Raw genomic sequence first — 27078 nt, 5'->3', positions numbered from 1 at the left:
CTCCCGTCTATTTGTTATTATTAAAATTACCAATATCCTCCAAACAATCCTTAGCCTCTGCCCTACATTATCCCTGGGCAGCTTTTGACTATAATTTCCTGAAACCATTTCTTTGGTTCTTTCTAATTAGTTTCTATGACAAAGTTCTCTTGATCTTTCTGACATTTAAACTCTTCTTCCCATACTCAATATAATTTGATTTCACTCTCATAGTACTTGGAAACCAATGGGGTGTGGTAGAGTAAGAGAGTTGAAGAGTGGTGAAACCAAATGTCCTTAACCTAATGTTAGCACTCATCACCATCTGGCTTCTCCATTTCCAACATGTCTAAACTAGATTCACTTGTGATCCTGATTTTGATTTTCTCAATGTAGAACTTCTTAGCAATCACATCCTAAACAAAAATTTCCCAGAGTCTCTGTAGATTTTTAATTTTTTATTGTGTTTCTGTGCCTCTTATTTGTACATGTATGGTTGAATTTACTACAAGTATGTATTGGTCGCGTGTGAAAATAGCTCCCATTTTCACTATGCCATGAGCTTTTGAATCGCAAAAGATAATGCCTATGATCCTATGTGTTTAGTGAATAAAATAGGCTTTTTAAAGAAAAATCAACAAATGCCCAAGGGCTGGGGATGTAGCTTAGTGGGGAGCACTTGCCTAGTGTGTGCAAGGTCCTGAGTGCTATCCCAGCACTGCAAAGAAAACAATGAGACTCCTGAATTTAGGAGCTCTGGCCATTCTAAACTGATAGCCTAGGATGTTGCGTGGAAAGTCTGGAATACATGGTGTGTATCTGCCATACATCTGGAGTATGTTTTTTAGCTTTTACAGTGGACCTCCACATTCCTCAAAGTTTGTGTTTGGTGTTAAACATTTTAGAGTGTGTAGTCCGTTAATTACTATTTCCTGAGTTTATACTCTGCCCTGTATGTAGATGCTTAGCTCGCCATATTTATCTTGCAGCTATTTGTATTTGTATGGTTGAGTAGGTACAGAGATGCAAGGAGATTGGATTTTTACTTCCCATTGTAGGAAGTTAAAAAAAAATCCCAAACTCAATAACTTTGTGTATATTTTTTCAATTCCCATGCAGACTGTCCCTGTCTTATCAGTTCTTTGGTTCTAGTGAGAAGAGTGTTTACATAAAACTTGCCAGGGCTTATAAGCCTGCCTGTTGTTTTTGTTTCTCAAATCTGTACACTGGCTCTTACTCTTCACTTCCGTTGAAATCTGAATTACTTTGCTGTTTTGTTCTGTACTCACAGAAGCACTCAATGAAATTTCAACAAATGCTGACTAATCCTTAGTAATATCTTGGTCAAGTTGCTAAGCTTTGTGTTTTGTTTTGTTAAAGGACAATAAGCTTAATGATAATTAATTAACTTTACTTTTTAGTCATTTAATATTTTATTCTAAAAATTAGAAGTGTTCTGGTGGTTCAGCAGTAGTTTGGGTTTATAGATGAACCAAAGCTAAAAATAGTTCAAGAAAAAGAAGAAGAAGAGAAAGAGGAAGAAGAAGAGGAAGAGGAGGAAGTGGAGGAGGAAGAAGAGGAAGAAGAAGAAGAAGGACCTCTAACATATTGGTTCTGAATTGTTTTCTTATAAATCAGTGACATGGAGCCAGAACACTGGGAATGTTACAGATTAGGTGACACCAGGTTATGGCAAGTTACTTCTTTTGTGTGAGGATTAAAATAGAGAGAACTTAATTATCATGCCATGAAGCTGCCCTGTTGGGAAAATTTGGCCATCATCTTTGTAATTCTGATTTCTCAGGAGCTCATATAGACAGCCTAATAACTGCTTGGTGATGTGGAGTGTAGCATGGATGACTCTACCTTTATTTTTAGCCTAGCCCATTGAAGCACAGTGTAGAAGCTTAGTCTAAAACAGTGGCTCCCATAAGTTTTGTTTAATAATTTATCCTGAAATGGGAGATAATAATTTTTGCATCACCTTTCCACTTAAAATCATATCATTTTTTGCGGCACGCTCCTCGGCCAGCGAGGAAGAACGACCACCACGCGAGGATTCTTCTCAGATCACACTTTATTGGAGCGCCTCTTAGTTAAGGGAGAGCGGGAGGTGAGGGGCCCCGAGAACTAAATTGCAGCTGCTTATATAGGGAATCAGGCAAACGTGCCGTACTGTGATTGGGTCCCGCCAGAATGCAAACACAGGGAGCCACGGGATAGGCTGAGGACATAAGGTCAATTACCATACCCGTGCATGCGCAGGTCACAGGACAAGTAGTCCCGAGAGCATAGCCAAATATGGAGTTGTTTACAGCTAGGCTACCAGGAAGCCAGCGTCATCTTTGAATGGCGGCTTCCTACAATTTTTGTTTTTCAACAAAAGGAATTTGATTGCAAAATTATTTTGTAAATGTAAATGCATTAATATGCCAATTATTATGAATCTGTTGTTTTACTGAAGTTTCAAGTAGTCCAATATGTGCATTTGTGCATGCATGCACACAAGCATACACACACACACACACACACACACACACACACACACACACACACACAGAATGGAATGAAGTGTGATAAATTAAATCAAGAGTTCCTGGATTTTGACCTTTACTAATTCCTACATTTCCCAACACATAAGAAAAATACAATCCTCCTTAATTTGATAGTCTCTTGTTTGAGTACTCTCAAGGACATGGTTGCTCTATTTAATGTGATAGCTTTTCAATCTCCATTTATCATTATTATTCAGTTAGGTTTTACATTCCTGAAAGCTGAGAAATACAATTCTGTATAATGATATAGTAGGGTATAATGATATAGTCACTAAAAAACATCTTTGATATTGACAGGGACTACTTATTGATTATAAACAAGACAAGAAGCAATAGAAAAATCTATATGCTATAAAAAAATCAATTCTTCATTCTAACTGCATTCCAAAATTCCTACACACAGGATTTGCATGTTAACTAGCAAAGCTTTAAGAATCCCCAGCGTTGGACCAATTGACAAGGCTTCTCTTGCTACAGTGCTGAGGGCTCTTGTTATGAACGTGAGCTAAGCAACGCTTTTGGAAGCATTCTGCATACTGAAAGGCATTATAGACAGTGCATGGCCAGAGCCTGGCTTGTCCTCACCGGCTAGCAATTTTTCTGGTGATGTCACTCCCAGTGACACACAGAAAGTTTAAACATAAAAAGTTAAATAAAACAGAAGCTAAGATTGCCAACGTGCTTTAAGCGTGTGTCAAAATTCTTATCACTCACTGACTTTGCAAATGCTGCCTTGGTACTGTTGCTCCTGTTGCTGATGCATGCTAAATAAAGCACGGCTCTGTCAAATCCAGGAGAGTTGAGCGAGAGGTATTCATCGTCTGAAATGGAACTGTCAAGTGCGAACTCATCGGAACCTTCAGAAATAGCACTCTACTTTTCTGGGATCCTAAACAGTCGGCATTAAAGGGAGTAAGGAGAGTTCTTCTGGCTTATTCTTGGTTGTGCTAGAGAAATCCATCCATGTGGTGAGGTCCTGGGACCACTGCATGTATTAGTTGCTGCTTATTTGAAGATCTCTCAACATAGACACTGGCAAAGATGTCAAACGTCCCAATGAATGAGCCACAATGCTGTGAAGAACTGTACTTATTATATCTGGCTAAAAAAAAAAAAACTTTGAGTTTGGTTTTTTATTGACATTATCAATGTAAATAGACAGAGTTTATGGTAGGAACATTCAAAGTAATTTTCCCTCTGTGGCTATTGGTTTATCTTACATGGGTTTAACCAATCACATCAACAATATTCAGGGGAAATGTGACTGCGCTATATTCTCACAGCCTCTTCCCTTGTCATTATGCCATAAACATAACTGTTTACAGTGTAACAGTTATTCCAATAGCATTACATGTCAATGATAGATAGAAAGATAGATGATAAAGATGATGGATGGATGGATGGATGGATGGATGGATGGATGGATGGATGGATGGATGGATGAATTTATTAGTACTAACTACTGTGATTTAAAGGTGATTTTAAGTACACTGCATGAAGTGCATAGGTTACAGGCAAACCTGACACTATAAATAAAGAACTTGAATATTCATGGATTTTGGTATGTTCCGTGAGTCCTGAAACAAAACTCTTTGAATACCAAGAAATAAGTGTAATTCTTCCACAGCAGACTGTACTCAAGAAAGAGAGACAACTGAGACACTTCAGAGCATCACTGTTGGACATAGCAAGATTGCATATTTCCTATGCATATGGAAAAACCTAGACTATATCCACATTGACCCTCCTGGCAACTATCCCACCCAGGGAGGAGGCAGCTCCAACACCAGGGGAACTGGGAGGAAAGAGGACAGGAGAAAGGGGTGATGACTCAGATCTAAATATCTCCCTAAAGAGACTGATCTGCAGGCTTAATCTCTGAGTGACAGCATTTTTGAGCTCATCTGATGCCATGTCTCAGTCCCCCACACCTCTTCTCTGTTCCTACCTCTATGTTACTATGCTTTTCTGTTTATGTGTACCATAGGCACCATCCAGTCTACAGGGAAACCTGTATCCAGTGACAATAAAGCCTAGAGAGCACATTTCAGGAGACATTTACTCTCGGGGTTGTGTAGGGGCCTCCTTAAACTTTGTCCTCAGGCCATGAGTTTTCATTGCACCCCAGCAGGCATTAGCAGATGAGAAAGATTGGTACACCTAGGCAGACTTACAACCCATCCCTTAAGTTCTTCAGTAACTTGACCAACTTCAGCAACTAACACTTCATTGGGGAACTGATAAACTTGTGTATTAACTACTCCTTATTTTGTAAACTTGGGCCATAAACTCCAGGGAAAATATCCTTCCACATCCTCTTACATGTGAAACAATAGAGTTGACTTTTACATTTAACTTACTGTAAACAGTTCAGTGAATTGTCTTAGGTGCATACTGTTTTACTTCACTAAAGTATTCTGTAAATAAAAAATCATAATATACTTACTAATCAAATGATGTGAAACTTAAGGGAATAAGTTGCATATTGAGAAGTATTTTTTAATTTTAGCTTCAATGATTTTGTTCATTTTCCTGAAACCTAGAAGTATGCATACATGCACTTGAATTTATAATCTAACTGGTGCAAAATGTTATGGTTACTTGGCTTAGTTCTTGAATTACCAGTATATTTATGCCAATAGTAGTTTATTTTGCTTATTTTTATGAGTGAAATCAAACCTGTATGAATAGCTCTTCTACATGGAAAAAGACTAGAAGGAAATTTTAGTAAACTATATCATGTTGACTGTCATCTCTTTCATTGTTTCTTCTTTTTCAGCCATTTAGCAGTATCATCATGCTGCAATTTCTTGTTAAAATTAGTGTTATATGTACATTATTGCTATCCCACACTCTCCCCCTTCCAGTTCCTCCTACGCCCTTCATTCCCTCTCCACTTCATGATTTCATGTGTGTGTGTGTGTGTGTGTGTGTGTGTGTGTGTGAAACCTGCTGAGTCTGTGAGTGTTTTAGGGGCTCTTCCTATGTAGATGTCCTTAGGAATGATCACTTGGGACTGGATAACCTATTTAGTTAGAGGAATGACTAAGATTTACAGACTTGAAAAGCTAGGGTATATATTATCCTACTTAGGTTTTGTGAAGTTTGTTTGCATCTTAACTCAGGTTACTTTAAATTTAACTCGAATTATAGTAAGTGTGACTAAGTCAAAATTCATTGTAGGCATTTATGACTGTGTGAAATAAACTGTTTCTCCTACAATTGAAAATAACATCCACGTTATCCTTTCTCCTTTTTCTGACTTCTCAATGTTTCACTGTAAAGGGTGTTTATTAGTGAGAAAGAAGAAAGGGCAACAATTTATTGTGAGAGGGAAACTTTCAGAAGAATAAAAAGGAAATTGTTTTCTGTTGTTTCTTTTTAGGGGAGGCTGAGTTGAAATGGAATTGTACTGGAAAGAGCTCGCTAACTTCTCACAAGATCAGGAAGTGAAGTGAGAATGAAAACCAACAGTTGAACCCATCACACCACGGTAAGCGTTCTTAGAACTACATCAGGGAGAAAAAACATAAGCTAAAAATTAGCAAAAATTAAAAAAAAATACAATATAGTGGATCAAGAAACCAGAGCAAAGTGATGGGGAAGGGGTTAGGAGTGGTGTGAGTCCTGCTCCCGGTGACAAGCAATGCTGTTCACTAATAGATTCTGTTAAAATAAAATAACATAAATTAAATAACCAAATATGAGTGACCAAAGATTCAAGTTACATTGAATGATATATTCCACCATGGAAGATGTTCTATGAACTTAAAAAAAAATCACAGAATAAAAGAAAGTCATAATTCCATGTTTTATCAATCACATCGGTGGGAACCTCCAGTAGGTGGGTAGCTACAAGATGGAGTCTCTTCTGCAGGTCTCAGATGGTGTGTTCTGCTGATTGCCCTCTGAGTCACAGTCGACGGAGCTTAGAGGTCATCTGGACTTAGTGATACAATTCAAGAAGTTTACACAATATTCATAAGAATGTTATGCCAGACTCAGAAGTTAACACACACAGCTGTTAGGGAGACTAACAATGACCAAGATCATTTTGAATCTCCACTTGCAACATTTCTTCTCTTCACAGTCATGATGCTCTGCCTATCCAACGTTAATCAGTCTGTAGGGCCTTTGATACAAATGCAAGGGGCTGGAGATGAAGCTCAGTGATAGAGCACTTTCCTGGGAGGCAAAAAAACTGAATTCTATACCAAGCACAGCCAAAGAGAATAAAAATAGATAAACAAGTCCTTACATTCAAAAAACTACAAAGGGGCCGGAGAGATGGCTCAGCAGTTAAGAGTGTAGTCAGTGCTGCTCTTCCCAAAGACAAGAAAGAATGGGGTCTCCAGGACCCACATCAGATGACTCACAACTGCCTGTAACTCCAGATCCAGCATATCAGAGGCCTTTAAAAGCACCTGCACACATGTGGCATGCTCATGTGCACGCACACACACACACACTCACACACACAAATAAATCTTAAAAATGTTTTCTAATAACATATTAAAATATGCTTTACATAAGAATGGTGGTTCATATCTGTAATCCCAGGACTTGGGAGGTTGAGACAAGAGGACTCCCTTGAGTTTAAAATCAACTGGGTCTACAAAGTGAGTCCTGTTAAGCCTGAACTGCAGAAGGAGGCCCCACCTCCAAAAGAAACAGATGATGGTGTAGATGGAGCTCCTTCCAACAAGTGCAGGTTACTGTTCATCAATATCAGTAATCTTTACAAGTGAACAGAAACATGTCAGCTGGAACCTACTAGAAGAAAATTGGGGAGAAACTTGGAATGTGGCTATGAGAACCGTTTTGGGGAGTGTAACATAAATTAAAGGAGTGTATTTAGTGAAGTGTTTATAGAAGATGAAAAGTGACATAGTATACAGTGTGAGGAAGGTAGCCTACAGAATTTTAAATTTAAGAGTCTCATCAATAATCATCATTTACAAAATCTAGTTTGCCATTATTTCAAAAGATGGCAACCTTGATGGAATAAAAACTCAATTATAGGTCATAGCTTCACATGACTTCTCAAAGTACTCTGTTAAGCGCAACCATTGTATGTGGTGCTCATGGTGCATACTGCCCGCGACAAGGAGATAATTCACAGCATATCTGCGATTTGCAGCCAGTCCAACCTGTTTACATTGCCTGTGATTCTAAATGCGCATAAGAAGTCTAGTGGTATGGTACCTCCTTAGCTTGGGAAGACAGGTTAGGAGTCCTACTGTTCTTGCACTGGTATCAGAACAGTTCTATTAGACCCCTGCTGGATGATGTTAATCAAATCAAATTAGCTTTTCAGCATCTGTTATATTTATTAGCAAAATGGTCAAGATAATATTCACCTACCAAACCGTACATAGTTGTTTGGATTCATTGAATATTTCTTTGTAAAGAAAGCTTTATAGATGCATATATTGCTGTTATTTGTTTCATTGTTGTTTGAGGCAAGAGCTCACAATATAGCTCAGGATAGCCTGGAACTCAGTATGTCACCTAGGATGACCTGGCCATTAGGATTAGGAGTTTGTGCTTCCACATCCAGATTTATGCACATTATTATTTTTTAAAATTTAGTGCTTTCTAATCTGAGGGTAACGGATGGCCCTGGTTAAAGTAACTGCGTCACAGAACGAAACCAAAGTCATGAAACTCAGACAGCAGCTGCTAGTGAAGGGGTGGGGGAGTAGGTTGGTCAGGATGGATGGGAGACAAGAGCTGGAAAGAGTAATCAGAACATACTATACACGTTTTTGCAACTGTCACATAGCAAAACTGTAGTGGGTAGCCATTCGAGCTTTGATCTGGAAGTTCCAACCCCCATTGAGACTTCAATAACTGTCACGCCTACAAGGCAGGGCCAAGGGAGGACCCTAAAGACCTGAGATCCAGATGCGCCGGCCCTATTGGTTACTGGACCCTGGACGCTGGAGCTAGACTGAGCAGAGTTTTCCAAAGAATACCGCCGGACTGCACCACACCTTTCCCAGACCCTGTAAACTATCCCTTCATTTGTAAGTTACCCCACAAAATTAACCTCCCTTTTAACTACATGGAGTGGCCTTAATAATTTCACCAATACAAAACTCAATTTATAAAAACAGTGCAACCTTAGAATAATCATGCTGTCCTATACATATTTTAACATATGCCATCTAATGTAAGCTCCCATTACAGTTCAGTGATGGATGGCCATATTGTGCTGTCTGTGACAAGTATCTTCAACAGCTTCCACTCTCACAGTTCTCTATATTAGATTTGGAGAAGTCCAGTGGTCCTCATTCGGCCTGGAATTGTCTATAGACAGTTTTCTTTTTGTAGTGTGTTGCTCCTCATTGTGGCGGAGATGCTGTTTCTGACCCTAGACTGTCCTGTGCAGTCAACTTCTCAGCTTATCTCATTTCTGAAGACCTCTGCATGGTGGATGCTTCAGGCCATCTTCCACTCTTTCCCCTTGTTCTCCACACTGAGCTTTACCTAACTGGACTTATGGATAAAAATGGAGAAGTCCATGAGATTTGTACCTCCAGCCCTTAATCTGCCAAACTTTCGGGATTCAGATATCAAACTATGCAGTTCCTGTTGTATGTCTAACCAACACAACAAAATAAATATTACCAAATCAGCTTCTCCATCTTCCACCTCAACTCTGTACTGCTCAAATGTAAGCACAATTTTTACCACCTGTTTCTCTGTTTCTTGGACCTTCGGCCCATCACGAAGTCCTATTGGTGCTACACCAATGTGCGATCCTCATCATCTTTATAAAATATCTATCTGGATCTCTGGCCCCTATTTCAATTCCATCTCATGAAACATGCATATGTTTCCTTGTACAATACATCCCTCTAATGAATCATATTTATCTTTTAATCTATTATCACTCAGTTGCTAGTAAGGAGTTGTGTTTTTTTTTTCAGAACCACACCTAAATCAGTGTAAAAATATATTGAAAACACTTAATCATATTGGAAAATTAATGAATGTATAGCTTTCATAAAATTCCTTGAGCAGAAACAGGCCTGAAATGTGTTGGGAATCAGCCTGGCAACTGTGTGTGATCATGAGTATCCTAGCTGAGGAGATGGATACAGGTGTGTTTTTGTAAATAGGTTCTTTGTAAAAGTACAATCTCTGTCATTGTTTTTCACTACAAGTAGTCTCTTATATTGATTTAAATAAGCCATTTTGCCTGTTGTCAACTACAGTTAGATGTATAGGAATAAACGCGTTGGTCAGCCGCACAAGGCAATGCCTTTGTTTCTGTTTTGAACTGTCTGTCTTTAACTACCCTTCTGAAATCTTACACTTGGACATATATTTTTTTTTTGCTTCCTCCCAGAGTGAAACAATGGTGTTCAGACCAATGATAGTGATAGGAATAAGTATCAATATGTCAACTTATTCCAATTTGCGTCACAGCGAGAACAGGTGAAAATCTGCCACAATAGTAGAAGGGCTATCCTTCTGTGTCGCTTATTTGTCCTAACAACTCTTTGACAATAGCCATAACAAATAGACTCTCCAGTGTGACTTACGTGTCTCACCAGAAAAGTAGAATGTCTTTCAGTACTTAAAATACTGTTTAATATAGTTAAATGTTCTTAAATCATCATTCTCAAAGATGATCTGACCTCACAGATCATGAATTTGTAGCCCACTGTATTCTAGGTCCTACAATAAATTAATGACAAAAAAGTGTGCTATAGTAATATTTGTAGCACCTCCCTACTGCATCTAGAAGTTATTAAAATGCATCTCATTATTTCCAGATAAGATTTAATCACATGGAAGTCGCTCCTCCTCTCATATTTCCATGCTGTTGACAGCTCCTCCTTGTATCCATCTTTTCATGCCAGAAGAGTCACTCCTTAATGTCTGCTTTGCTTCATGTCATATATCAAATGAGTCACTGCATACTCTCAGTTCTGCATACGAAATGTCTCTGGCATCTGATCTCCTTGCTTTAGCATCATAGCCTCATTTGCAGATGGAGGAGTTTTAGCCTCAAAGAGGTACATTGACTTGGCTTCTGACTGCATGGTCCTCTGACATAAAAACCAGAGAGGAGCCAGCCTAGTGCCAGGTCCCAATGATTTCTCCCTGAAAGGTAGTGGGAACTGGAAACGGCCATCTTGCTGTTGTATACTAGGTCACAGAGGAGCCACTTGTGGTAAGAGATGCAATAAAAAAAGAGTCAGTTTGGATGACAGAAAGGCACAGCTTCAAGCTCCTCCTTGGTTTGTTCCAATGGCATGACCCTGGGGGATGGGGTTCACATTTGATGTTGAGGTGATAAATCAGGTGGCATAGAGTGGTTGTGAAGACTAAATAAGGTCACATGCCCTCATAGGTGCTAGCTGATCTGTTTGGATGCTCACCAGAACATCGTGTCATGCTCATATTCTCTTACCACTTCTAGGCACCATCAAATGCACCATCAGAACTATGCATGCTCTCCTAGACCTCTGACATTACCATTACATGGGGACCAGGAATTTCCTTATTTTTCAAACAGTGCAGTGAATCCTTATTTTTCAAACAGTGCAGTGAAACCTGGATGAGGCTTTATGCTGTGTCTTAGGGTATCTGTTTGTCTTTATGGTTCTCCAGATCTTAATTCTCCAATACTGTAAACTCCTTTGCTTCATGTTATTTTTATTCAGCAACTCCCCTGGAGTCGTAAGTAGCGCTAAAAACTTGTTTCTTACTTACCTTCCCCCTCTCTGCCCTCTCATTCTTTTGTGAAATCAGCTATTGCTCTACATTGAGGTGATAGGTAGGTAAACAGATGGATAGATGGATAAAAGGACAGACAGACAGATGAACAAATAAAGAAACAGAGATATGTATTCTTTTTCCTATATGCTTACTTAGTCTTCTCGTAACGTTCCCAATGCCCTGCCTGGCCAGTCACTTTAATTAGAATGCCTTTTCTTCCCTGCAATTCCAGTAAATTCTCAGTATTTCTAAAAGAAGTCCTCTATAGAAACTGCAAAACTTGCCTTCCCCTCCGGAAGTCTGTGTTTCCTGGCTTAGTGTTCCCAGTGCATACTGATATGTCTCTATAAGTATGTATCTTGTCGTCATACATCTGTCTTAGTATCTGCCATATAAATTCTCTGAATGGGTAACAGTGTGCTTGAAGGTCCATAAGTAAGTAATAAATCATGGATGCTGTCATCATTATCCTTTTTGCCCTTAACTATTTTTCTTTTTCTAGACAGTCACATTCTTATCTGAACTATCTTTGTCACATTGTTATTGCTTTGTATTTTGTATCATAAACAAATTTAATTTTTATGCACGCACTATTTTCAGATAATCCTGAACACCAAGACTTAAAAACCCGGATGAATACTTGAGTATATGTACCCTCATTTGCATGAAAATCACATTCTGTAATTAATATTTCAAGCTGAGAAATTTCGAATTCCTTGTAGAAAGAAAGGCCTTAGCTAGATTAATCATATTTTGCCAGTTTGTTGAATAAATAAACTGGAAAGCAATCCATCATAATATGAACAACTTTCAAAATAAACATTTAAAATTGCTTCCCAATGTTCTGTTGTATCTCAAGCTGGTGGCCAAATTAAATAAATAAATAAAAATGAGTGCATCCTACTACAATGGCCCTGAGAGAAACTCCTTACATAGAAAAGCATGAGGAATGTAAGCCCAGTTGGCATCTGCTGATATGTGGTCTTTCCCTTCTACAGCCAGGTAAAGAGGTGGCAGGCATTCACGGTACCTTCTACTCCTAGCAGAACAGCTGAGCTATCACAGTCTACACAGGATCTACTTCTCTGAGATAAGGCCAGACAGATCAGTAGTTAGAGCCTAGCCAGCTGGTTTCTGGGGTGGGTCTAGCGAAGAGCTGGGGTTTGCTATGGTTCTGTCTGGGCAGAGGACAGTAAGTGGCTGCTTTCCTTCCTGCCTCATGATGTGCTTTTATTATGCACATCATGAGAACAGCCTCATAATTTAATGTCTATCCGTCTCACATTAATCTGATGGTATGGAATATATCTTTTTACTCTCTGTCTTATATATAAGTTTTCAAATCCCTACCTTGTTTAGAAAAGAAAAAAACTTGACCAAGTAGGGAACTTGTACTTCCTGATGACAGGTTGAGCTGCGAGTGTCATTCAGGTTCTTTTAGCTAAGCATAAAAATATATTACTATCATGCCTTGAGGAAGATAAGAGTATTTTTAGCTTCTTTCTATTGCTTTAGAAGAAGAATTTTCTAACAAATTCAGATTAAAGATAAATATAACTCTTAATTATCTATAACAATGGGGAATAGAAAATTAGGATCTACAGATAATCCAAAATTCTATTTTAGGAGCATATTAAACATTTGCTCTGAATGACCATTTTCACTTTGCTTAGAGTGGAGAATTAATTTGAGTTCTTTCTGTGATTTGTATTTATGGTAACTCTTCCCTTAATGGTGGCCAATGAAGTGGACACTGAGTAGCAAGTAGCTGGACATGTGTAACCAAAAAACCAAAGATTCAAATCATCTGCAAGTAAGTCTTCACTTGGGTTTTCCCATAGTCATAGCCCCTCTAAAATAGATTAATTCAAAGAGTTTTATGCATTCTGTGATTGAATCCATAATAAAGGCAAGAAAGCATTGCCTCTCCGGAGGAATCGAGCCATATTTTTATCAGCTCTCTTTCACATTCAACATTATCAAGAACCCATATTAAGAAAATAGTGACATTGGAAAGATAGGTTTGAGGGTTTGGGGAGATGGCTCAGGGGATAAAATGCTTGCTCTATAAATGTGAGGCTAAACTGAGAGGCCCAGCCTCCTGCATAAACGACCAAGTGTGACAGACAGCTTATTCCTATAATCCCAGGACAAGGAGGCAGCAAAAGAAGCATCCAGGGAGGAGAGGTGAGCTCGCTACCCAGTCAGACAGGCCAATCAGTGAACTCCAGCTTCAGTGAGAGACCCTGTCTCAAAATACAATCGTAAAAATGATGATGATGATGATGATGATGATGATGATGATGATGACGGTGATGACGGTGATGGTGATGATGGTGATGATGGTGATGGTGGTGGTGGTGATGGTGGTGAAGATGGTAGAGTAATAGATGAAACTACATAACAATAACCTGAGAGTGAAAAGGGACCAGGAAAGGATAATACAGTAACTATGATAAGAATTCTTCAGCTGAGCGGTGGTGGCGCATGCCTTTAATCCCAGCACTCGGGAGGCAGAGGCAGGCGGATCTCTGTGAGTTAGAGGCCAGCCTGGGCTACCAAGTGAGCTCCAGGAAAGGCGCAAAGCTACGCAGAGAAACCCTGTCTTGAAAAACCAAAAAAAAAAAAAAAATACTTCACATACATGTACAAAAATATCATCATGAAGCCCATTATTTATAATCAATGTATGCCAATAAAGCTTCAGAAACTAAAAATCATTCTGAATACTGGGTCAGAGCAAATATTTCTTCTGTTATTTGTTATCTTCAAACTGCTGTGACTGGGATTGGTGTGTCTGGAGACCATTTCCGTAATTCTAAAGTTCTTTACGCTGTGAGGTCTCAGCAGCCGCAGCCTTCCCAGCTGTCTGGGAGCAATCAGATACGTGGATTTGGGCCTCTTGTTTAGAATTCTTCAGCTGAAAGGAGAAGCATTTGTCTTTGTCTGCAATCTTCTTTTCTGGCCTCAAGTTGGCCTGTAATTGCACTACCATTTCCACCAGCAGACGGTGCTTCCTGTGTGGCTTGTTCTCAGTCAAGGCGTATAGGCCAGGGACTCGGGCCTCCCTTAAGTGCTTAGAATATTCCCAAACTGAAACTGGGAAAACAAAATCTTTCACTGTTGTCCTCATGAAGCAATTTTACAAGTGCTGTCCCCGAGCCTGCCATATCAAAATAACCTAATCTACTTGTTCCAAAAACAGAATTCTTAGCCTCGCTCCAGACCTTCTGAGTTACAGCCCCCAAGTGGGAACCAGAAAAACAGTATTTCAGCAAACAACTCAAGTGACGCTTCCTTATTATAAAGCCTATTTAAATAAAATCTTTTTTTGCATTTTTAAGTAATTTATACTTGGACACTGATTCTTAACTTTGTACTCTGAAGCAAGCATGCATTTCCTTTTCAATGAATACATTTAGAATGGATATTTACATGTTTAATTTTTATTATTGAAAATGTTATTTCATTCTATCTTCTAACTCTACAAATTGGCAGCTTTACTTGGCAGTCTTACCTTGTTTTATATATGGCAAGAAACTGCTCCAAAAAATGAAATGAATATACTAGCTGTTGCAAAGTTCCTGACAGCCACCTTCCTCATTTATTTTAGTAGGCGTGATTCTAAAACAAGTACAGTCTATGGTCGACCTTCCACATCCGTAGGAGATGATGAGGATTCAACTGTATACTAAAAATACTCCTTAAAAATTGCAGCTGTCCTAGTACTCAGGAGGCAGAGGCAGTCAGCTCTCTGAGTTCTAGGCCAGCCTGATCTACATAAGGAGTTCGAGGACAGCCAGAGGAAATAGTGAGACCTTGTCTCAAAAAATAAAATCACATCCATAGTAAATAAGTCATTCTTTAGGCAGTGCTGTGTAACAACTATTTACAAAGCATTTACGTCTTACGAAATATTATAAGTAGTCTAAAGATGATTAGTGTATAGGAGGATATGTATGGGTTATAGACAAACATAATTATGTTTACATAAAAGACTGGCACATCCAAGAATTTTGGTATCTATAGGAATGTTGGAACTGACCCTCTACCTTTACCGTGGGACAGTTGTATTTGAATTCAAATCCCAAGTTGGGATTCCTCTACAAAATGTGACTGTCTGTTCAGAATTGTGAGATGTCCCGTGTATCTATATTACACACATGTACACTTACATACCAGGTTAGGATCAGTGCAGAGATATGTCCACCCCTCCCCCAGCAGAGGGCAGCAGCAACAAAGAAGCACTGAAAAGAAATAGAGGCCCAGGCCCCTGGCTCAAGCTTCCCATGGAACTTCATTAACACAGAAATCCAGAGAGAAAATAGCCGGGAATCTCAAGAGACAGCAACCACAGAGCAAATAAATCCAAACCGTAGGGCTTCTCTGGGTTTTGATAGCACTGGCTATGCTGCCTAGGAAGCCAGCCCTGGCCACGGCATAATGGAGTATGATGCCTTCACACGTAAAAGGATTCATCTGAGCCCCTGCTTATCCAGTTACACGTGGGAGCTAGGAATAGCTCCGGAAAACAGCTTCCAACTGGATGGAGGCACATGTCAGAGTAAGCGAATCACACTGAGCTCAGGAAGACACATATCTTCGCTGCTTGTAGATTTGATAGTGATACATAAAATCATGTGCGTGTGCATGACGTGAAAGCAAAAGGAAAATGGGAACCAAGGGGACTAAAGAGAGGGAAAAGGAGGAAGGGGACAGCAAGAGGGGCCCAGAAAGAGACATGGCCAAAGTGTGTTATGTACTTGTACGTAAACATTGTGATGAAACCCAGTGCTGTGTACAACGAAGATATGCCAATCAAAAATAAGTAAATATTCAAAGTGAATACACAACAGCAAAGCTCTCAGATCCCAGCAGACCTTGCAAACGTAGCAATCATCAGTGTTCATCCTTCCAGGACTGAGTCAGGCTGTGCTATTCCTATCATAAAAGACTAAGTACCATGTTTAAATTGAACATAAATTGAGCCATCAGAGGTAGTCATTTTGGTTCCTTGAGAGTAAGTCTTTGCCAGAGCACTCACTAGCTAGCCTGCACACTCTGGCTCTGCACCTTACAGAAACAGAAACAACTCCGGGCATTTTCAGAGCTCATATTTCTTATTGTCTTGCCTGTGCAAAGGACCCAATCCTACTTCCATAATTTTATGACCCAAACACTAAACCCACACCAAATATACACAGAAATGTCTTAGGACCCATGATATTCCTAGAGGTCATTCCAGAGGTCATCCCAGGAGTCTGCCAGCAGAACAGGCAGTACCCACAATTCCTGTTGCTCTAAGCAAAGCTTCCTAATGCATTCTCTGTAGAAAACTACGTTGATCACTTTGTCAGGTATTTAAGATACTTCATCTTCCTGGGAGGGGAGTTGTGGTTCTGAGCAACCAATTGACAGCTTGAAGAGAGAAGCACTAACTTTACTATGTTAATGTAGAACTAAGATTGCAAATAAACTTGAAGTAATCAGAATTCCAGTTGCAAGCTTAGATTTTACTCATTGAAATTGTGGTTATTTTTAATTTGAGGGTAAGCTTTCTGTGTTTGCATTTTGCCTTAAGAGTTACATAATAGTGGGTCCTGGTAAATAATGATCTCCCAGAAGATTTGATTTGCCTGCACTTTGAATCAATCTCAATTATTTAGAAAATAATTTATTATCTACAAGAGGTTTGGTTTTTATATTAATAAACCCCTGCCATTTGTTGTAAATAATAGAAGTAAAAAAAAAAAGAAACAATTGTTTAAAATGAACATAGAGAATCCTTTAATATTTTAAGTTTAATTAGTTTGCAACTTATTAAGGACTGGCATTTATAAGAATGCCAACGCCGTCTACCAAATAATAACTCCAAGTTCTCTTAGTGATGCCCCTATCCCAAAGAAGACAAAAGCCAGTACAGAAGGAATCCTCTGACCTACTAGATACATCCCTGAGAAAAACAATTTTATTATGTGGATCAGTTCTATCCTATACCTTCTACATCTAAAGACCAAACAGCCTCAACTTGGTGTCAGAAAAAAAAATGGAATAAAACAAAGACTTGGAGCTCATTTTTTTTTTTTGCTTTTGTTTTCATTTATTTATTTTACATCTCAACCACAGTTTCCCCTTTCCCCTCCCTCCTTTCCTCCCAATGCCTCTCCCCTCCCTTCTGTCCTCCCCGCTCAACCCACTCCTCATCTGTTTCTGTTTAGAAAGGGGCAGGCCTCCCATGGATATCAACAAAACATGGCATATCAAGTTGCAATAAGACTAAGCTCCTCCCCTTGTATTAAGACTGGGCAAAGCAATCCAGTATAAGGAAGAGGGTCACAACAGCCAAAGCATTAGGGACAACCCTTGCTCCCATAGTTAGGAGTCTCACAAGTAGACCAAGCTACACAACTGTCTCATATATGTAGAGGACCTCGGTAAATCCTATGCAGTATCTATTCATTCCTATCTCGAATTCTGTATTTGTTAATTAACGATGCTAATTTTAAGGGTTTGTTGGTTGGTGGCTGGGTTTTTGAGGCAATGTCTCTCTATAGAGCCCTGGCTGTTCTAGAACTCACTATGTAGACTAGGCTGGCCCAAACTCAAAGATATGCCTGCCTCAACCATTTAAATGCTGGGATTAAAGGCATGCACCAATTCGCCCAGCTTAACTTTTAAGATCTTAAAAACAGAATGACTACAATAAAACAATTTTTACTAAATGCAAGTCATCCCAAATCAGAGTTATGTGTGACTAAGTTTCTTTTGCAATAAAAAACATTTTCCAGGTTTATTATATTTAGGAAGAATTCAGCATGACATGTGTTCCTTAGCATAGATCACAATTCTATATTAATTCCATAATTGGATATTCATTTCCTATAGTATTAAATAGCAAAAGCATTTTAGTTACAAATTCCAGACAATCAATCAAATCATCTTGTTTTAAGAGAGAAGGAAAGGGATTTGACTTCCATGACTGAACAAGTGAAGAGTTTTGAAGGCTGTGGCTGGGAAGAAGGAAGGTTCAGAGGGTGAGAGAGAGGGTAGGAACAGTCAGCGCAAATGCAATCACAGCACATTAAATATCTTAGGAAACTGTAAAAAAAAAAATCAATTTTGAAAAGAATTTTGGATTCTCACACAATGCCAGTCTTTTATCTCTGCTTCTTCAGCTGCATGATCAAACCTTCATTATCTTTGTAGAAATCAGGCAGTCCCCAGAAAGTCAGGCTTTCATGAAATCCCCCATCACATCACAGCAGGGAGTCGAGCTTTTTTGACATCCCCATCAAATTATAGACCCCAGTTCTCTTTGAACCGTAGTTTAGCAATGCCAAGAGAACAGAAACTTCTTTTCCAACAGAGAAAACAAAAACCCTGCAGCTGAACATTATTAGATCTACCCACTTGGTCAACCCAAGGAGTGTTCACCACCCAGAAGCCAAGAGTGAAAGGCCAGTCTCTGAGGGAAAGGGATGCAGGGGGCAGCTCCCTGAGGACAATTAGAGTCTGTCACTGGAAGGAAGGAAACTGAACTGTCCACAGCGAATGACAATCACTTGGCCTCTGAAATTTAATAATAGAAAAAGATGAATCTAAGGACCCAAACCTATCTAGGTAACTTATTTTTAGATTATTTTTCTAATTGAAAGCATGTTATATGTTGCACGACAATTTCCTAAACTTTGCCTTTTGTTTTGTTTTGGAAATATTACATATCTTTCAATTAAGTGCTATTCTGCCATTCAGCTTAATTTTTATTAAATTACACTAATTTCACCCCCATGACTTAAAGTAGATTAAATATTATTTTATCACATTATCGTTATCACTATTAGAAAATAATTTTATCTCTAAACCATAATTGGCTGTGCATTTCTGTTGGAGCATTAATATTTTTATAAAATTTATTTTGCCTGTGTGAATGCTGTCTGGAAATACTTCTGGAAGTTATTGAACATCTCCCTGACAAAGTAAGAAGGATATTCACATGAAATCTCAAGATTCAAACCTCAAAAAAAGGTTCACCCTGGAAAGAATGAGGTGATGTCCCTTGCAGAAAAGAATTGATAATGAAAATGATGATGTAAAAGGAATGAAAAGTGAAGTTACCTTCAGGAAGAGGAACGCAATATGGGATAATCATATTAATTTAATAAAACCGCTCTCATAAAGATAGATATCACATGTTTTATGTCCTAGATTTTTTTAAGACTATATTTTAATTATAACATTTCTCCCTTCCCGTTCCTCCCTCTGAGTCCTCCCATTTACACTGACCCCCGCTCTTCTTTCAAATTCATGGCCTTTCTTTTTTCTTTTATTTTAATCTTTTTTAAAAATCTACTTTAATTTATTTTTTTCATTTTTCTTCATTAAGAAGTTTTCTACTCACTCCACATGCTATCCACAGACTCCCCCTCCTCCCTCCTCCCACCCCCCAGCCCTCTTTCCCAAGCCATCCCGCATCCCCACATCCCCCAAATCGAGGTCTCCCAAGGGGAGTCAGCAGAGCCCGGCACACTGAGCCTAGGCAGGTCCAAGCTCCTTCCCACTGCACCAAAGCTGTGCAAGGTGTCACACCACAGGCATTGGAAGCCTGTCCATAGACCAGGGACAGATCCCAATCCCCCTGCCTGGGTGCCCCCCAAACAGTTTGAGCCAAACAACCGTCTTCTGTATCCCGAGGGCCTAGTCCAGTCCCATGGGGGCTCCACAGTCACCAATCCACAGTTCATGGGTTTCCACTAGTGTGGTCGGTCATCTCTGCACATCCCTCACCTGCAGTATCTCTCCTCTCTCTCATCAATTGGATTCCCGGAGTTCAGTCATGGCCTTTCTTTTCATCAATTGTTATTGTATGCACATATGTATTTGTATATATGTTTATATTCCCAAATATAACCTGTTGAGTTCTTGGTGCAGACTTGAGGACTCACAGACTTTTCCCCATGCAGTTTGGCATGATTGCTGGTGTCCTCCTTGGTCAGCTCATGTTTGGGCAGTCATGTTGGTAGGATGTTCCTGGAAGACACAGTCTCACAGCAAAGTCCCTAATCCTCTCTCTGCCTCTTCCAACTAGATTTTATAAAGTACATAAAATTACATACGTGCACAGGACATGAAAGTAGAAGGAAATTATCTAAGGGATCAAAGGAAACTAATGGCCACGAGGAGTGAGAAATGGGAGGCGCAGAGCATGGAAGGAGAAGATGCAGAGCACATTATACACTCTCATGAAAATGGCCTTATGTGACCCACTTTAACAAAATAAAAAGAGAAAATGATCTTTAGTGGTATAATAGTTCCTCAAATCAGCCTGTCTATTCAGGGAGAACAGCCAAGTTTGCTGGAATAAAGGACAGAGCAAGACACCATCTCTCTGGTGCTCTGTCTCCCTCAATGGCAGAGACCCTTGGAATGCCTTGGCTTGGAAGCCAGCCCCTTCTAGCCATAGCAACACTTCAGCCTTCCACATATCCCCCCATCTCTGCCTTCAGTCTCCCCCCGCATTTATTTTCTCTGCTACTGAAAACTGTTCTTACTTTAATCCTTATCATTTTTTTTATTTAAGCAAGGATATACAAAATAAATAACAAAGGACATAAACTTTGAGATTGGCTTTTTTTACTCAATGAAATAACAGTAAGAGCAGCCACACTATTATTTATGCCAATACTTTGATCTCTTTGCTGTTACAGTGATTTCTTTCTAGTTGAATTGCTGTATCTTTACAGTTTTAGAATATCATTCAATGGTGGGCTGTGATGAACTATACACATACCTTGTAGGAATGACAGGCAATCGATATTTGTCTAAGTTCTTTTTTGTTTGTTTGTATTGGTTTTGAGACAGGGTTTTTTATGTAACAACTATCCTGGAACTTACTCTGTAGACAAGTAGTCCCCCCCCCCGCCCCCCACACACACACACATACAGAGATCCACCTACCTCAGCCTCCTGAGTGCTGGGACTAAAGGCATGTGCTACCATGCCCGGCTTTTTTTTTTTTTTTTTTTTTTTTTTTTTTTTTTTTTAGGTATTTTTTCCTATTCTTCTCTCGTATCATCCCGACGACAGTTTCCCCTCCCTCCCCTCCTCCCAGTCTCCCCCCCTCCTCCACTCTCCCCCATATCAACTCTCCCTCCATGTACCCTCAGAAAAGAGCAGACCTCACAGGGACATCAACCAAACATGGCATAATATGCTGCTGTAAGACCAGGCACCTACTATAACATCAAGGCTGGATGAGGTAACCCAGTAGGAGAAAAAGGGTCACACAAGCAGGCAGAAGAGTCAGTGACTGCTCCCACTATTAGGAATCTCACAAGAAGACCAGATACTCAGCCACACATATATGCAGACAACCTAGGTCAGACCCCTACAGGCTCCCTGATCTCTGTGAGCCCCCATGAGTCTTGGTCAATTAATTCTGTGGGCCGTGTTCTCATGATGTCCCTGACCCTTAGGGTTCCTCTAATCCTTCTCCCCCCGGAGAGATGGATCAGCAGTTAAGAGCACTGGCTGCATGTTTACAGTGGACCTGGCTTCAATTCCCAGCACCCACCTGGTAGCTCACAACTGTCTGTAATTCCAGTTCCAAGGGATCCGACACCCTCACACAGACGTACTTGCAGGAGAAACATCAATGCACATAAAATTCAAATACTGAGCCTCCGCCAGTTCAGTGATCTGCCTCCCTCTGCTTCCCCAATGCTAGGATTAGAGGTACATGCTGCCATGCCTGGCTTTGTCTACCTCCTGCCCAATGTGTCTCCTTTCTTTGGCATCCAAAATCTTAAAAGTGGTTTAATCTGAGCGCGTTCACCTTTTCATCTTCCATTTATTCCTAGGCAGTTATCACTATTAAAATCAAATCCCATTTTATCAAAATTACAGGTAAGTTTATGAGTTACAAATTTGCCAGTGGCTTCAAATGCTATGCAACCACGTACCATTTGAATTCCTCACATATACAGCTCCTAATGTTTGTTACTAGTATGTTTTTAATATAAAATTTTGGCATATATGCGATGCATAGCAATGGGTTTCACAGAGACATTTTAAAACTCTTTCTTATATTTTTTAACAAGTGCTTTGATTGTATTTACTCCCACTTAATACTTTCTCACTTTTCCCTCCCATTATTCCCGTCTATTTCCCCTTTTTTCCTCATTTCTCCTCTCATGTCCTATATACATACATAATTTTATGCAACTATACAAAATCTAGGATACACAAGTGAGATGAATCGTGATGTTTGCTTTTTGGAGTCTGACTTATTTCACTTAGCATGACACTCTCCAGTTGCATCCAATTTTCTACAAATGACATGATTTCACTCTTTATGGTCGACTCGATCTCCATTGTGTATATATATATTACATTTCCTTGATCCATTCATGTATTTTCATTACTGATTTCCATAGAGATGGAATTACTAACTCTGATGCCATGGTTTTTTTTTATGTGCTAACGCCCTCCAGCCATTCTAAAGGGATTTCTACAAGTTATGTCCAATTAAATTTCCCAGCTAGCATTTTACACAGACAAAAGCTGAGCACAGATTTGCTCATCCAGGATGGATACTGCCTCTATTATCTCGTGTCTAGAGAAACTGTTATCACCTTCATCCTTGTACGTCTTCAGTCTGTATAGAGGCATTAAAGTGAGAGCTCTTTTATGGTAGTCTTGACACAGGATGCTTGTAGCTGAGCAGGAAATCCAGTAAAAGCTGTAATAACTGTAATCTTTCCCTTCCTTCCTCCTCTCACACTTCCTTACACCATACCAACTGGGGCATTTGTTAGGATCAACTGGCTACATTTTATGTCTTCCCTTTCATATTTTAATTGTTTTATTTGTTACTACAGCATAATATATATGGGAGGTTGCCGAACACTGAAGACTTTGATGAAAGAAAACTATAATACAAGGTTTCTAGTTTGGGCTTATTTGGTGTCTTTAGTAAGTGACAGAACAGGCACAAAAAACTACCCTAAAATGGCATTCGCTGGAGACAGTCTCCTGTGATGAAAAGACACAGATTATTTGTTAATACTGATGGTCTCTTTCAAATTGTAAAATAAAAAGTCTCATGACTGCAAAATAATACAAAAGGGCTTCCTTGTACACCTTACCAGCCTCCCCGCACAGCTGTGTGTTATGAAACTATGATTCAGTAGCAGAAGCAGAAAATGATCCTCAGTCAAGTGTGCTTGCACAGTTCTGCCATGCTTTTTTCCAGGTGTGTGGGTGTGTGTAACCGCTGCACGTGAGACACAGAGCCATTACGTCACCATGAGCCTCTGTGATGTTCCCTTGCGTAATGACAACTGTTCTTCCTCCCACAAGCCCTGAACTCTGCTCTGTCTTCCATCTCCTCGGGTTCTTCATTCATGCAGGATCTCTAAATGGAACAGCGCTGTATGTGTAATTTTGAGATTCGTGTTTTTGTTTTGTTTTATGCACTCAGCATGATGTACTTCAGATCTAACCAAGGTTTTGTTTGCATCAATAGGGTGCACCAATTTTCGTTGTTGGGATGACTATTTGTGGCTTTGTAGTTGAAGAGTTTTGCACTTAAATTGCTGCTATATGACTAATGAACTAAAATAAATTGAGCCATTGAGCAGTTCACATGCATTACGGAAATAATTAATAGGAATAACTACTTTATTTAAACTAGTATTCTCTTTGATGGAAAAATCCCAAAGGAACACTCTTCCGGATCTAAGTAGAGTAGGTGCCTCACATCTGAATCTAACACTTCCTCTTCCTCATAAAAGCCGAAAGAAAAATTTCTCCAGGTTTCCTTGCCCTCTGAAACCCCCATTATAAATCCTTATAGTCAAATCTTGCAATGAAAGTCTTTTTCATAACATTTATTTTTCTTTGAGGATTTCATACATGAGTACAATATTTACATCATTTCTACCCACCTTCTCCCTCCTCTATCTCTTCCCATATTTCCCCACCCCTTGTTGAATGTATGACTTCTTCTTTTTAATTGTTATTATTATTTATGCATACACACACACACACACACACACACACACACACACAGGTATATACTTATATATACCTATATAAAAACCTATTGAGTCCACGTGTGTAGGGATGAGCACTTGGGTTAGATAACCTATCAAGGGCTTGTCCCTGGAGAAAATTCATCCTTCCTCTCTTCTTTACCGGCAATTATATTGAGAATAGAGGAATTAAAATACTATGGGATACTAATATCAATATAGGAAACTGGGAATTCTGGTCTCTCCAGTAAATACTTTAGGGAAGTTCATTATATATATACATATATATATATGTATGTATGTATGTATATATATATATATATATATATATATATAGAGAGAGAGAGAGAGAGAGAGAGAAATATAGATATAGATATAGATGCTTTAAGCTTCTGGGAGGTTCAATGACCTTGAAAGCCAGAGTAAAATGGATCTTTTAAAGACTTCCTACAGATTTCTATGGATAACTTGCTCCTGATCACATGGGGTTTTTTTCCTTCTCCCTCTAAAACTACAAGTTGATTAAGTCTGGAAAGAGTCTATCATCTTATTGGGGCTGTATCATATTTTCCTCTAGGAAATGAAGCCTCTGAATGGCAGCAGTTCACCCTTTCAAATTTACATAAGGACACTAAATGCCCTGGAGTGGCTTCTGAAACATCACGTTGGTTATAACAGAATTTGATACACCTAGAATTTTATTTTAATGAAGTAACTTCCAGGTAGAGATGATAAAGTAATAGGCAACTACTGTTTTGAAAGTCACAGAAGTCATAATAAAACATTACCATGTATGTGATAGCTCTAAATTTTCTATTCCAAAATGGTATCCAAACTTTCTGGATGAAAAATCAAGAGACTGAAAAATCCCTGGAGGTCACATATTGGGAAATGTCTTAAGACTTCTCCTCAATAAAATAACATTTGGGTATTCAACCTCTAGTTTGTAAGGAATGCTCCTTTAGGAGAAATAGATTTTTCTCTAACAGAGATCCAAGTCAAGCAGTTTTCCAAAGCTGAAATAGTCCATTCCCAGGCATAGAACACAGACCCAGACTTGGAAGGCTGCCTTGCAGACGCCATGGCTGTGTTATAACAAAGCAACATGCAGATCAAAGTTTAAACATGCTTTCATGATCTCTACATCCTAAGCAGGGCTGGAAGACTCTGTTATTCAAGTTGGTCCATACAATGAAACCTGCATAGGTTTTTTTTTCCCTGTCTGTGTACTAGGAATGATGTTAGAGGTATCCTATTAGCTTATGCTACACACGGTAGCATACATTGTTCATTTTAGCATTTAGGAGGCAGAGGAAGGTATATCTCTGAGTTTGAGGCTAGCCTGGTCTACATAAGAGTTCCAGGCCAGTCAGGCTATTTAGTGAGACCCTGTTTCAATGCAAAAGCAAAAATAACTTGAAAAACCTTTTTCTGGTGTCAGTCATATAAAAAAGTTGTTAGACTTTTTGTTTTAGGTGTTTCAAACAACAAAAACTTTAACTTTTTCATCCAAATTGTAATTTCCTTCAAAATTTCATTATTTAATTATTCATATTTTTATGTCCTTCATTGGTCTAATTGTACATACTATGAGATGATTTGAACAATATTCTAATAATGTCTCTTTTCTTAGACATATTTATTAATGTTTTATGTACTTTAATTACTTATGAGTCACAATTCATATTCATTCTTCATTTCTAAAACTTTTTTCGTTATTTTATCTTTTATCTTTACTTATTATTTGTCTTATCATTTTTCTGACATCCATCATTATTTAGTTTTCCTTTTTTAATATAGTAAATATGGCTTTAGCTTTCTTCTGGGTACAATTTTCAATTTTGTTTTGTTTTCTTCAATTTTGATTTTCTTTTATTTTGATGTAAAGGGTTAAATCTCTCATTAATTCCACTTTTGTTTAAGTAATCTTCAATAGCGACTCTTACATTCTGAGTAGTAAAGATCTGAAAACACAATTTTCACATCTGTTTTTATTTATAATCAGAAAAATAAACATTTATTTGAAGAAAAAAATCAGATACATCATGTGGCTTGGTGCCATCTTCCTCCTGGAATTCTATCCATGAAATTAGTCAGTTATCCCACTACTTAACCTTCCCTTCAGCCATCAACTGATTTTCTTACACACACACACACATACACACACACACACACACACACACACACACACACACAGTTTGTTCCTGAGTTATTGTTTGGCCAGGTTTTCTACCCCCATCTCTCCCTCTCTTTCACACCCAACCCTTTTTCATAATATGTTGTTACATTTTCTCTGGTATTCAGCAGGCTTCTGTTCAGCCTGTTCGATTCTTTTAGCACTGAAATCCCACATGAATGATTGGCAAGCAGTTCAGTCCTACACAGCATTACATCAGCAGTCCAGAAGTCAGCTTGATTTTCTCCCCAGCATCTAGACATGGCTGCTGCTTCTTCATTGAGCTCACTCAGTCTTAGGCACAGAGCTCACTGTTTATCATCCTCTTGGCTCTTTGAGCAAACAAAAACTTGGAAGTCTGATTATTTTTCCTTAGTCATTGTTCTTCTGTTCATGGACAGTGATGCATGAAGTACTTCCTATATTCACTCTGATCAGATCTGTACTCCATAGACACCAAAGATTTTCTCCAGAAGTAACAAGTTACCCACTATACACAGTAGGCATCAGGGATCCAGAAAAGAGAGTGAATCTATTTTGATAGTCAGAGCAGAAGAAAATTAGGCTTCCACATTTCTAAAACTATCTTTTTTTTATCAAT

At 38.9% G+C, this 27078-nt stretch overlaps 1 protein-coding gene across 1 annotated transcript in view; it reads left to right on the top strand.

Annotated features, from left to right (window-relative positions):
* Htr1f (5-hydroxytryptamine receptor 1F) overlaps positions 1-27078 on the top strand; it is a 138766-nt gene that overhangs the window by 20383 nt on the left and 91305 nt on the right. Inside the window, exon 2 of the mRNA XM_016000174.3 lies at positions 5920-6027. The gene's annotated coding sequence lies outside the window, so the exon portion shown is untranslated. The remainder of the gene's footprint in view (positions 1-5919; positions 6028-27078) is intronic.

This window comes from Peromyscus maniculatus, chromosome 12 (assembly GCF_049852395.1).
Source record: "Peromyscus maniculatus bairdii isolate BWxNUB_F1_BW_parent chromosome 12, HU_Pman_BW_mat_3.1, whole genome shotgun sequence".
NCBI classification, from domain to species: domain Eukaryota; kingdom Metazoa; phylum Chordata; class Mammalia; order Rodentia; family Cricetidae; genus Peromyscus; species Peromyscus maniculatus.
The sequence above is the reverse complement of the archived record's forward strand: the minus strand, read 5'-3'. Positions and strand labels throughout refer to the sequence as shown.